The following is a 14,077-nucleotide window of genomic DNA, read 5'->3' as shown; positions in this document are numbered from 1 at the left end:
AGTATTTACGTTGTTGTGTCGTGTTGTTTGTTGTGTGTGTGTGTGTGTGTGTTGTGTGTGTGTGGTGTGTGTGTGTGTGTGTGTGTGTGTGTGTGTGTGTGTGTGTGTGTGTGGTGTGTGTGTGTGTGTGCAGGTGCAGTCGGTGTCCTCTTCAGGAGTGGAGGTTCGCATCGTATGACGAACGCAACCCCAGCACCCCCAACTCGCCGAGGGGCAACAGCATGAGAACTCAGGTATTCAGCAGTCAGACAACAGCTCACATCATGAATACATTAGGGCTCCCAGATCTGTGCGAAAAATATCTGTCTAAGAGTGTTTCATGTTGTTATAAAAAAACATATAAGTTAGCATTCCAGGACCCTGCCTTTCTTAGCCACCCACTTGTGATGGTTGTAGTGTGTGTGTGTGTCTTTAGGTCGCGTCCAGGGTTGGGAGGGGAAGGAGGGGGAGCTGATGCGTGCGAGGTTAGACCAAGGTCTTTCACAGAGTACTGGAACAAACCAGGCCACCAGGGAGTCATTTCACTGAGGCGGCTGGTTCAAAACTGGTACGAGTACAGTGTCTGTCTAGGAACACACCGTCTCTCTGATTTATGACTGGTGTATGCAAGCTACACAGGGCTCATAACTGGGAGGGACAGCCTGATGATACAATACTATGAGAGCTGCAAAAGACTAGTGAATGTTTCAACATGGTCTTGGTGGCTGGGGGTTGGCAACGTAAATTTCTCTCTAACTTCGACAATCACACCAGAACACTGACGAGCACGTTGTTCAGAAACTATGTTTGCCATGAACCTCTCTTTCTCCAGGGCTTATTTAAACATTTAGGAAGAAGCGTCTCGCTCCCCTTCAGATGCAACGGCTTTGTGATAAATGGAGGATGTGTTGTTTTTGTGCTGGGAGACATTTCTCCTCTTATGTTTGACTCCTCTTGGTTGGGGAGGAAGAAGAGCAGAGCTGTCAGTGGTGCGGGAAAGCCGACTGCCCTTCTCTGGCCCATACATTTCCCCCCAAAGCCCGCTTTATACAGGCCTACAGGGAGAGAGGAGCTGCTGAGAGAGAGAGAGAGAGAGAAGAGAGATGAGAAGAGAAGGAGAGAGAGAGAGAGAGAAGAGAGAGAGAGAGAGAGAGAGAAGAAGAGAGAGACGAGAGAGAGAAGAGAAAGAGAGAGAGGAGAGAGAGAGAGAGAGAAAGAGGAGAGAGGAGAGAGAGAGAAGAGAGAGAGGAGAGAGAGAGGAATGGAGAGAGAAGAGAGAGAAGGTGGGCAAGAAAGAGTGGAGGAGTACAATGGAGAGGGCTTGCAGGGCAGAGACAAGAAGGGAGAGAGTCAGGGAGAAGAGAGGGGGATGCAGGCCAGAGAGGGAGAGAGTCAGGGAGGAAGGAGAGGGGGATGCAGGGGCAGAGAGGGAGGAGAGTCGGGAGGAAGGAGCAGAGGGCTGCAGGGCAGAGAGGAGAGGAGTCAGGGAGAAGGAGAGAGGCTGAGGGGCCAGAGAGGGAGAGCAGTCAGGGAGAGCTGGCAGGAGAGAAGGCGGAGCTGGCAGGGTGAGTGGTTTAATTGGCTTTTAGGCTGAAAGACAGAGTTCCAGTGCGCCGCACGCTGCTGTCACACCCCATTAGGCCCCAACGGCCGGATTAATTGAGAGCCAGCACAATCAGCTCCCAGCAGACAGAGCCAGCCAGCCAGTCATCCCATAGCCAGGCCACTGCTACTGCCAAGCACCCTGCCTGCCTGCCCCAACCCGCCTGACTGCCCTGCTTCCATCTAACATACACATGCACCACACACGCAGTTCACACTCACCATCACTCAGGCAGCCTGCTTGCCGATGGCGACCCTGCGATCCACCAGCTCATAGGCGCTATATCCTCACTACCAGCGAGGTTGTGGACAAGCTTTAGGAGAACAGGCTCATTGTAATGCTGGACTGGAATTAATGGTAACGAATATGACGTGCGATCCTTCAATCCTCGTTCTTCCCTACACCACCCGGCCTCAGGAACGGACGACGGTGCAAGCGTCACCCTCCCTTATCCCCCAAAGCATTCTTAACATATCATCACAAATTCCCACGCACCTATCCTCCTATCCCTACCTCCACTCTCGCAGCCACAGGCAATATGGAAGCAGACCAGATAGAAGGGTGCAAGCCTTACTGTACCTTCTCATACTCTTTCCCCTCCGTACCAACTTCGACTATCTGACGACCTGGGGCCAGCATTATCTAAATCTGCATTAACCGCCCACCCCGTTCATTAGGGCCTCGCCAGTGCCCCCCTTCTATAACACGTTCGGGAGAAGGAAGAGAAGTTCGACGAAGGCGGAAAACACAATCGCAATAAGGACTGACGAGGTCATATTGTCTATTTTTCTAAGGTATTCTTTCACACGGAGATGAGCGTGTGAGCGTCAAGCAGTTTGAATGAGAGAATTACTATGATTTGAAAGAAGAAGTTTTGAGTAAATTTACAGATAATTTCGCCAGGGCTCTGATCGAAGGTGAAGATAGGGAGAGGTTCTTCACTCCCATTCCGCTTCTCTCACCCATGTCTTCTCCATATCCAGTCAGGTAGTGCCTATTCTTTATTCCTTTTCTCATTACCGATCATGAGTAGGACGAGATCAATTTTATTCCATCCTCTTCATTCATAGTCCTTGCCAGAAATAACACCTAATAATAGTCTCTAGTACACTCCATTTCTCCCTTCTATATAATCCCCACTCAACCATTCCAACTCCCCCTTTAAAACTTCTTTAACTGCTACACAACTCAAAATAAAGGAATGCACATAGAGGAAATCAGATTTTACGTATGTTCTGCGACGTATTAGGCTGTGAATCAAGAAGATTTAGTACGACTGGAGGTGTTAGGAGTCTGATGTCACCTCATCTGAAGGCTTGTGGCCAGTTCATATAGTTGAATAGGGAGGCTTGAGAATGTGCGCAGAGGTCCTTACTGTAATGATCATCTCATGACACAGTGTCAGTTTTCACAGTGCTATTCCCTGTCCAGTGCCTGGTTCTTTGTTTGTCACTATGTGCGATCCTGACTCTGTTGGTGTGCAGGCAGGGTGAAAAGGTGTGAGTTTCAAGACGAGTACTACTTACACTCTCCCTCACTTCCACCGACTTCCTCTCACACTCATACTCTGAACACACTGCTAACCACCTCTTAACACTCTCCCCTCTCCGCCTTGCTTTCACTTTCTAATCTAAACACTCCCTCGCTCCCCTCTCTCCCCCCTCTCTCTCCTTTCTTTACCCTCCATCTGAACTAAGCTGTCTGTTCTCTCACCCTCTCAATTTTAACCCTCTATCTTCCTATTGGATTACACTTTTTTTTTAAATGTAACCTTTATTGAGTATACTAGGCAAGCAGTTAAGAACAATCTATAACAATGAGACGGCCAACACCGGCCAACCCAGACGACGCTGGACAATTGTCGCCCGCCCTTAAATTGGACTCCCAATCACGGCCGTGGATACAGCCCTGAGATTTTGAAACCAGGGTGTCTGGTAGTGATGCTGACTATGCAGGAGATGACAGTGCCTTAGACCGCTGTCGCCACTCTGGATTTACCCTGGGATGCTCACCCTTTACCATACACACAAGACCACCTCAGAAGAGAAAGAGGGGTAGGAGAGAGGACGAGGAGATGAGAGAACAGGGAGGCCAAAGAGGTCAACGATGGGTCTGTATTTGCCTGGCGGTATCATTAATGGGATAAGTGTGGCGGTAAGTGTGGCCCTGCTGCAGCCTGACTGGCACCTCTATGGATAAGCTGTCACCCTGTTGAGCGCTCACTTTGCGCCCATCTCCACACCACGTTTGTTCCCATTGATTTTCCTCACTTCTCTTTGTGTCAACTCACTCGCTCGGCCTCTCCTCTCCTCCAATCTGCCCTGCTTTCAAACGTACTCCTCAGTAGCTCCCTTTCAGCTGTCTGTGTCTGCTAGATTACCTACCAGGGAGGGGGACAGAGTGTGTGTCAGTCTCGTTAACTGGCCAGGGGCTCTAGGCCACCTATTGAGCAGATCATTCACACTGGTTTAGAGTTACTGACTGTTTGACTGGGGTCTACCATGCCAATGGCCTCCCAAGTATACAGCACTAATGATGAGCCAGTCTCTGGACATAGTAACTGAAACCTTGCCTCCACTAGTCTCATCCCTCTATCAGGATCTTAACATCTTTTCAACCTCGGGACAACCAAGGTGACACACAAGCACCCAGACGATGTGAGGAATCCTGCCAAGGCCTAACGCCATCATGAATTCATAACCAGCGTTGTGGATGGATCGTTATCTTTGACTCCCTCCATAAAATATTGACTGTGGTCACATTTCTTCTGCCTCTGGTGTTTGTGTGCAGGCTGCCTGCCTGTGTGGTTAGGCTCTAACGAATAAGGTTTTCCATTGTGCCAGTGCAGACCTTAAGACTGTCCCTCGTAAACAAGACCATTCATTTTATTAGCCGTAGCGCTGCGGAGATAGAAATGGAGAGGGGGAGAGGTAGAGGAAGAAAGAGGGAGAGACTGAGAGAAGTGGGGATCAGCTGGTCTCCAGCAATCTAGCAGGACAGCTCACTCTTTTTCCCCGGGAATGGATTATACGCTGAAAAACAATAAATAATTATATCTATCAATAAATAAAGATGACTGGGAGGGAAAGCATTARCAATTTTCCAAATGCTGCGTGCACATACCTATGAATAATGGAGGCGTCCTAAAAGTTGCCAGTTCTCAGGTAAGCACTGTTTGGGGACTGCACATTAGCCTTGCTGTGCTCGTAATAACAGGCAGGCTTGGATGTGGGTGTGCAGGCCACTGGAGGGAGTGGGGAGAATGCTAACTAGGGTGAGAGGAGAGTAGTGGAGCTCATCTCAGGGCAGAGCTCATCTATGCACAGAGCTTCAGAGTATCTGTAGAGAAGAATGTGAGAAAGTCCCCAAATACAAGTGTGCCAAGCTTGTAGTGTCATACCCAAGAAGACCCAAGGCTGTAATCGCTGCCAAAGGTGCTTCAACAAAGTACTGAGTGAAGTGTCTGAATACTTATGTAAAATATATATTTTTACAAAAATGTCTAAAAAACTGTATTTGTTTTGTCATTATGGGGTATTGTGTGTAGATTGATGAACGGTAGGAAACTATTTAATCAATTTTTAAGTAAGGCTGTAACGTATACAAATGTGGAAAAAGTCAAGGGGTCTGAATACTTTGTATATACTGTATATTTGATTTGTTTTATGATACTTGGAGTATATACAATATAATTTCATCAAAAATAATATTGCAATACTCTCGTGTCGATTTGTTCCCCCCCCCGATCACTAGTCTGTGGTCCGTTGATTTTGTGTGTAGTTTGTACTGTGGCCGGATTTTGCATTCAATCTGCAAATATTTTTTACATTTTACATTTTACATTTTACACTAGTGTGTGCTCAGTGCGTGTTAGGTTTTAAAGTTTTGTCAGTCTTAACCTCTCAGCTGAGGTGAAACTAGTGTCTGCAGGACAGTCAGCAGCCTTATTTTCCAGGCAGGCAGCCATCACTAGTGATTTAAGCATTCCTCCATTGCTCCCAGCAGTGTTCTTCACCTCCTCTCCCTTCCTCCCTCTCCCCTCCCACCCTCCCCAATGTCACATTTCACCTCCGGTCACAACGCGGTGCCCCTCCAATGTCACATTCCCCTCACGGCTCTACCACCCAGCCTCCCCTTGTTCCATTTCCCCCATGGTAAGGCTACACGTCCATTCCAATGAAATGTTCCAATCAAGGTGTTGACATGTGGAGCAGGATATGTGGTAAACACTAGTTCTACATTGAAATGCTATAAACATTCTGTGTGCCCGAAGAAGAAACAAAGACAGCCCACATGAGATTTATTGACCTACTCTACTTTTGTCTTGGCATTGATTTCCTCTTTTTAGCGGAAAGACTGATAGATAAATAGTGAATATTTTCTGAGCTGGCTGTCAACTGTAGACATGCTGTGGCTGATGGCAGATGGAAGGGGATGGAGGGACCTCTTTGTGCTGTTCTGATAGAGTTGGCTGTGAGATGAGAGGATGGAGGTATAGGTAGGATGGAAGGAACAGGCTATAAGTATTTTTAGACTCGCTGATAAGGCAGGGAAATGCCTACAGTACATTGATAGGCATACCAGCATTACCGCTTCAGTGTAGGCAGTGTGCTGCCATGTTGATCTCTGCTATGTCTTGGCATAAATGGTTACTGTTTAGATTCTAGGGTGCTTGCTACTGCACCGGCTCTGTGCGTCAACATGGTGAACAGTTCCATGCAAACTGCAGTCAAGTAGTTAGTGTAAGTACACGCCAGATCTCCGGGAGAGGTTATCAATCGTAAAAGTTTGCTCGCTATCTCGCCAAGACGACAATCAACCGCGAGCAACATAGTCAGGAACATTAACATAAAGCAATTCTCTCCCTTTAATTGCATTGTACTATACAAATTAGATCACTCATCCGAGTGCGAAGCCGCTTTCTTGTACGATATTAATTACGCAAAAAAGGAGCTGTGACAAAAGTTAAGGATGATAAATAACATCAGAGCTGGTGATTTTTGTCAGCGGTTGTCTGTTATTCATCCTCATTAGCTGTTCCATTTAGCCGCCTGGGTTTTAATGTTGGCATTAATATTAATGTCTCCCTGCTTTGTGTTGAATGTTGTTCTTCTAGAGAGATGGCTGTGAACAGAGTAGCAGACCCCCCCCCCATTCATCCAGCTCCGATAAGGCCTTCTCCTCTTGCTGTGATGCTGGATGTTCTCACTGAGAACATGGCTACTAGCTTATYTTCATCACTGCGCTACTTAGTTGGTTGATGGCGTCTTGTGTGAGGTGAAAATGCTGATTGACTGATACAGGACCAACTTGATGTCCTTAAACTTGCAACTGGCACAGAAATTGTACCATGTGTTCCATGTGTCTCTCTCTAACACCTAGAGCAGCGGCGCCTGGAGTTGACAGAAGTGTGTGTGACGCTGAGCGTGGCCTTTGTCATTTGTCTCACTCTGCCCTTTCTAGAGCCCCCCCCCTCACCAAAACCTCCCACGGTGTAAAGACCCAAAGASGAGCGTGGGTGTATGTTTGTGCCTCTGCGTTTTTTGTTTTGGCTTTGGGCGGTGCTGACTGTCACTTCCCTGCCTTTTCCCTGTCTCAGACTTCCAGCCTGGCTTGAGATCATGGTGGCAGGCAGGGGGAGACAGACACTGGGAAGGTGCTGAGAGGAGAAAGGAGAGGAGACATGCCACTGCAGACCAGGATACTTTTTCTGCGCTCCATCTTCTATTCTATTCCACTGTTTTTAATTTCTTCCGTGCCATCCATCGTTTTTTTTTCATGCCTACGAAGGAGATGAAAGCCCAGCGCAATTAGGCTTCTTATCGTTTTAATTAAGAAAKCCACTCGTCCATATCTCCACTCCTCCTCCGCTTGTCCTCCACAACAGTACAGACTGAGACTGGGTTGTCAAATCACAACTATTCTTCAGTGTGTCCAAAAGCCACCCTCTCCATTTTTATCAGTTTCTTCTCCAATCACTATTCCCACTGGTCCCTCATTCCAAACAGGCGCTGTTTCTCTCTCCTTATTTTCCCGTTCCTCAAAGACATAAGGTCACAACAGCCATCGTCAAGTGAGCACCAAGTGTGTCAAAGTCAGCTGAAGTGTGTTTGACTGTACTRTATGTTAGTAATATGTCTGTCTGCTGTGAGTGTAGACCCCTTTCCCCTCAGACATCATTGAGCAGTAAAGAGGGGTGAAGTGAAAAGCTATGCATATATTCCCCTCCACCCCCATGGCATCCCACTTATCTGTAGTCATGTAAAACATGTTCTCATTCTACTTTCTATTTACATGAGAACGGGGCTACACGCCTGTGACTAAATTTATTCCTGGCTTTTGGGGTTTTCTTCCTTAAAACCGAAGGGAAGGAAGGGGAAACTGTAAATACACTATTACTGATGTTAACACCCATCCAGTTCCTCTGCTCCCCCCTTCTCCCCCAATCCTCCTCTCCTCCCCCGTTGCCCCGGTCTATCAGTGCAGAGCAGTGGTCTGTGAAGAAATTCCCAATATCTAAATTTACACACTGTATCAATCTTGTTTAATAGACTGGAAAGCTTATTGCTCCGACGCGGAGCCGGGAGAGAGGGCAGTGGTGATAAATTGCGGCGTCCCTGCGACAGCCGCCCGTGATGTATAATGAAATATTTATGATTTATCCCGGCTAATAAACTGAAATGAAGTGCGTGATGTATGGGAACAGATGGGCCCTCTATTGATGCTGTGCTCGGCGGAGGCAGGGAGGCAGGGAGGAGAGAGAGAGGAGAGGGAGGAGGGCAGGCAATGGGAGAGGAAGAGACACTGTACGAAGGAGGGGGGAGGGGAGAGAGAGAGCAAGAGGAGAGAGAGAGAAAGGGGAGACAGAGAGGAGGGGATGGAGGAGTCGCTGTACTGAAAGAGGAGCGTGCTGAAAGAGGCAGGATGGATAGAGGGATGTTGAGAGGATAGATTCATGTATTTTGGGAGGTTGAGATGATTAAGTGTGTGAGTGATAGAGAGGAGATGAGAGACTTTAACTAAACTGGTTTTGATTTATGCTTAAGTCTTTATCTAGTATTTCCTTACCTTGATACCATATATGATGGCAAGTGTGTACTATTCATATGATAATGTACACTGACATGAGTCATAGAATGTAGAGGTGACTATATCGTCTGGTAGAAGTGAGACTGAATAGAAGGTCATGTCGTAGTTCTCTTCTCCTGATGCTGTATCTCTAATGAAGGAGGGGTGACCTTGAGATGTGTGAGAGAGAGGCTGGGTGACCTTGTGGATGTGTCAACAGCTGCACCTTCCACTTGTCCTCCACCAGCACCACCCACCAGCCCTGGGCCAGCCCCGTTCTCCAGTACCTGCTTAAACCCCTCACAAATCCTAATAGAACCCCACCACTCTCACACAGCCCAATACATCCCCACACCTCTCACGTGCTCACGCTGCCCAATACATCCCCACACCTCTCACACAGCCCAATAACATCCCCACACCTCTCACGCTGCCCAACACATCCCCACACCTCTCACGCTGCCAATACATCCCCAACACCTCTCACGCTGCCCAATACATCCCCACACCTCTCACGCTGCCCAATACATCCCCACACCCTCTCACGCTGCCCAACACATCCCACACTTCTCACGCTGCCCCAATACATCCCCACACTTCTCACGCTGCCCAACACATCCCCACACCTCTCACGCTGCCCAATACATCCCCACACCTCTCACGCTGCCCAATACATCCCCACACCTCTCACGCTGCCCAACACATCCCACACCTCTCACGCTGCCCAATACATCCCCACACCTCTCAAGCTGCCCAATACATCCCCACACCTCTCACCCTGCCCAACACATCCCCACACCTCTCACACTCCCAATACATCCCCACACCTCTCACGCTGCCCAATACATCCCCACACCTCTCACGCTGCCCAACCACATCCCCACACTTCTCACCGCTGCCCAATACATCCCCACACCTCTCACGCTGCCCAATCACAATCCCCACACCTCCCACGCGCCCAATACCCCACACCTCTCACCTGCCCCAATACATCCCCCACACCTCCTCACCGCTGCCCAACACATCCCCACACCTCTCACGCTGCCCAATACATCCCCACACCTCTCAACATGCCCAATACATCCCCACACCTCTCACGCTGCCCCACATACATCCCCACACCTCTCACGCTGCCCAATACATCCCCACACCTCTCACGCTGGCCAATACATCCCCACACCTCTCACGCTGCCCAACACATCCCCACACCTCTCACGCTGCCAATACATCCCCACACCTCTCACGCGCCCAATACATCCCCACACCTCCAAGCTGCTCACGCTGCCCAATACATCCCCACACCTCTCACCGCCCAAACACATCCCCACACCTCTCACGCCCCAATACATCCCAAAAAAACCCCCACACCTCTCACACAGCCTTAATTTCCCTCTCCTGCCTCAGCTGGGACTCTGTAATGATCCACCAGACTCTCGCCTTCTCTCCACACCTCCCCTCGCCCCCTACCTCTCAGTCCCACACTCATCCACCACAATGACCCACTTCCCCTCTCTCATCATCCCCCAGCCCCAGCTGAGCCCTCACAACTCAATAACCAGCACCTTATCACACTCAATAACCAGCCCACACACACACTCACACATAAACTCTCCTTCAACCACACCACTCCAAACACACACACACACACACCCCTCCAGTACTCCCCCGGGTCACACCAGTAGGGTCTACATGGCTCTTCTGTCTGAGGTCACAGTATGACAGACAGTCAGTGTTCCTCTCCTCAGCCTCTCTCTGAGCCCTGGCTGGTAGGTGTGGCATTTCCACAAAAGAAGTGTTACCTAGTGATGAGGTGTCAGGTGGCCTGGATGTCAGCCAGCTCCCAGATATATCCACGGTTGTTTGTTTTTATATATATATAGGCTGTTGTTCTTACAGTGCCCACTGAGACGAGCCCGCACACCTGAGTCTTGGCGTTGTGCTGCTAATCAGTGGTGGGCATGGGGAGGTAATTAAGGGGGAACTCCAGCTGAGCTGCCTCTCTCTCTCTCTCTGTCTCTCTTGTGTCTCCTATCTCTCTGTGTGTGTCTCTCTCTCTCTCTGTGTCTCTCTCTCTCTTCTGTGTGTCTCTCTCTCTCTCTCTCTCTCTCTCTCTCTCTCTCTCTCTGTGTCTCCTCTCTCTCCTCTCATCTTTGTCTCCTCTCTCTCGTCTCTCTCTCTCTCTTCTGTTCCCTCTCAGCTATTTGCCCAAGAGATAGAGGCAAAGCAGGTTGGGAATGGCATCAGCAGCCTGATGTGTGTGCATGTGTGTGTTGTAGCGTCCAGGATATTGCCATTTCAACCTGCTGATTGATGGAGCTCTCAGTCTCAGCTGTTCTGCTGTGGTCTGTGGACTGTGCTGGCCATGTTTACTGTGGTTCCTCTGAGTCTCTGACACACTAATGAAGCAGGCCTGCGTTGTGGTACTGTGACTCTCTGAAACACTGAGCAGGCCTGCTTCATTATGCCACCCACCCTCTCTCCCTCCTGCACACACAAGCCTGTATTACACACAATATGCCAAGTCATGTGACAACCCGGTGGGAGTAGGGGTTGAATGATGGAGTGTGTGTGTGTTTTTCAGTGYGTGGTAGATGTGCATACCTATGATAGACGAGGACTGTTAAGCATTTTTTGTTGTTGTTGTTGCTGTGTTTCTCCTATCTTAAAGCCCAGTCTCCCTGTGTTTGTATGGTGTCCTGCAGGGGACACAGCGGTCTATAAGAATGGAGTGTACTGGATCATGGGCCGCACCTCTGTGGACATCATAAAGAGTGGAGGCTATAAGATCAGTGCTCTGGAGGTGGAGCGACACCTGCTAGCTCACCCTGATATCACAGGTAAACACACCCTCTATTGGCTCCTTTATGGTGCTTTTCCACTGCAGGGACTTACACTGGCGCTTGGCCTGAAGACTCAGGCTTTTGTGTTCCCATGGCTGGCACCATTAGATTGGTTGGGTTTAAACAACATTCATCATTTTACTCGTTGAAATATTACAGCAGCTTTCAGGGTGTGTCTTATTTCTGGGTGTTATGCTGATGTGTGGTGACCCTTGACCTCTCAGATGTGGCTGTGATTGGTGCTCGGGACGCCACCTGGGGACAGAAGGTGACAGCGGTGGTGCAGCTGAAGAGGGGGCGGAGCATGACCCTGTCAGAGCTGAAGACCTGGGCCAGGTAACAGGCAACACGAAGGACATTAATGTCACACTAGTTTTATAGCACCATAAAGCAGCATTATTAAAACCATTTTATAAACACTATAACTCCCAATAACTGTGGAAGTATTTATTTCAAAACCATTCATTGTACCACATCCATAAAAGTGCTTATAAATTGTAGATCCACTGTATTACAAACGTGTGCCAGACCGAATTCTAATAGATATTCTATAGCTAGCTGTCTCCTAGCTAGCTGTGCTTTGTCATGCTGCTCCATTCCATCAAACATTTGGTGTTCAGGGTTCTGTGGCTTTACTCTTTGGGAACACGCGACAAACCTTAAATCGTGTGTTTTTGAAAATAGAATTGCGTCCACCGCATTTATTGAATTAGAGGAAGACTTCACTGCTCAGTCCCCCGAGGAGTCATCCAGACTTGTTTATAGTAACTGCTGCTGAAGCCTCAAAATCAATAGCAACCTAACTACTGGAGAGAGAGAGAGAGAGAGAGAGAGACCACTCTCATTTAACTGAAGAGGCCAAGGGCAGATGTGGACTGATGAAGGGAGCTGAGGAGAGAATAGAGAGAGAGGGAGGATGAGGAAATGAGGGATTTTGATGGTGGAGGTCTGTCAGGCATGCAAGCCGTTGCTGTTTCGGTCTTGGCTTCTTTTTTTCTACACACACCACCACAACACACACCACACACACACACCACACACACACACACACACACACACACACACACACACACACACACACACACACACACACACACACACACACACACACACACACACACACACACACACAACACACACACACACACACACACACACACACACACACACCACAATATGTCACCCCTTACACAGTAGCTGAATATTAAGCAAGGCTGCAATCAATAAACCAAACACCAAAAACGGCATGTCCATACATCATCCATTTTATTACATTAAAATAAACTTCATTGCCAATTCAAGGGCATCCATCTGGATTGTAATTATGAACAATTTAAGAATGCACTGTATTCCCTCTTCTTCTTCTTCTTGTGTATATGTCAAGGATCTCTTGCTGCTCTTATCGTTTTCACGGTTTCTTAATGTACTTGTGTGTTGGCATAATTATTCATGTCATGAACCCCGTCATGCTAATGATCGCAGCACTCAGTCTTTAAAGAAGGCACCGCAGCCTTATCGTATTAAACAGTTCTCTGTCATAGCAGCCAAACTAAATATATCTCTATAGCAGTTTAATCACGTGTAAGACAGCACTGTTGAGCTCAGTGCCTCCAGGCCCAGCAGTGAACAGTCCTACGGTAACTCAGAGCTGAGTGGGGTCAGCGGTGTAGTTAGTGGGATCCTCAATGAGGTCTCTTCATTCTTCCCCAGACCACTGTCTGATGAGTCAGTCACTTGGAGCTCATCTCAATGGTTTACTGTAGTATGAGGAGGGTCTCTGCTCCTGCTGGAGGGAGTGTCATGGAGGAGGTGGGCCGTGAAGGAGGTGCAGGCTTCTCTACTAGTTAGCTGGGGAAGAATGCTTGAGTAGGTCCTTCTTTTGACCTTCCCATCTGGTTCCTGGGCATCTCCTCCACCAGGACCAGGCCTGTAGGGATGGTGTATGGAGCCATGTGCTCTCTGAAAACACAACACATGCCAATTAACACACAGGACTGAAACACAACACATGCCAATTAACACACAGGACTGAAAACAACACATGACAATTAACACACAGGACTGAAAAACAACACATGCCAATTAACACACAGGACTGAAAACACAACACATGACAATTAACACACAGGACTGAAAACACAACACATGGCAATTAACACAGAGGACTGAAACACAACACATGACAATTAACACACAGGACTGAAAACACAACACATGACAATTAACACACAGGACTGAAACACAACACAATTAACACACAGGACTGAAACACATATAAAGGCATGCACATATTAACTCTTCTACTGCTTAACACACAGGCACGCACACACAGGCACAAAGCCACGAGACACTACTTGAGCGTACACACAATAACAATTACAGTGGAACAAAGGCTGAGCCTCTGGTGTTGCAGTCAGTTGAGAGATAAGAGAACGTCCTTCATACGCACTAGAGCGCTCTCTCCCTCTGCTACTATCCCCCCAGACTGCTTCAAGGACATTTCCATTTGTGTATTAATACAAAACAATGTAATCAGACATGAAATAAAAACAAAATAGTCAAGGCAAAAAACACAAGGCTGAGCTAA

General features: G+C 48.1%; 2 long non-coding RNA genes across 2 annotated transcripts; one reads left to right on the top strand and one right to left on the bottom strand.

The window, feature by feature from the left end:
* The first annotated feature begins 479 nt into the window (after positions 1 to 479).
* On the top strand, positions 480 to 12,462 carry LOC112075126 (uncharacterized). Its single transcript, XR_002894924.2, has 3 exons — positions 480 to 547; positions 11,353 to 11,487; positions 11,715 to 12,462. It is a non-coding gene; the product is annotated as an uncharacterized lncRNA (long non-coding RNA).
* A 275-nt stretch (positions 12,463 to 12,737) lies between these two features.
* Positions 12,738 to 13,922, bottom strand: LOC139025640 (uncharacterized). The gene is made up of 2 exons (XR_011477244.1): positions 13,622 to 13,922; positions 12,738 to 13,585 (listed from the first exon to the last, which is right to left on the bottom strand). It is a non-coding gene; the product is annotated as an uncharacterized lncRNA (long non-coding RNA).
* Positions 13,923 to 14,077: the final 155 nt, after the last annotated feature.

The sequence above is a fragment of the Salvelinus sp. IW2-2015 genome, unplaced genomic scaffold (assembly GCF_002910315.2).
Source record: "Salvelinus sp. IW2-2015 unplaced genomic scaffold, ASM291031v2 Un_scaffold2994, whole genome shotgun sequence".
Classification (NCBI taxonomy): Eukaryota; Metazoa; Chordata; class Actinopteri; order Salmoniformes; family Salmonidae; genus Salvelinus; species Salvelinus sp. IW2-2015.
Note: the sequence above shows the minus strand (reverse complement) of the source record. Positions and strands in the feature narration are given on the sequence as shown.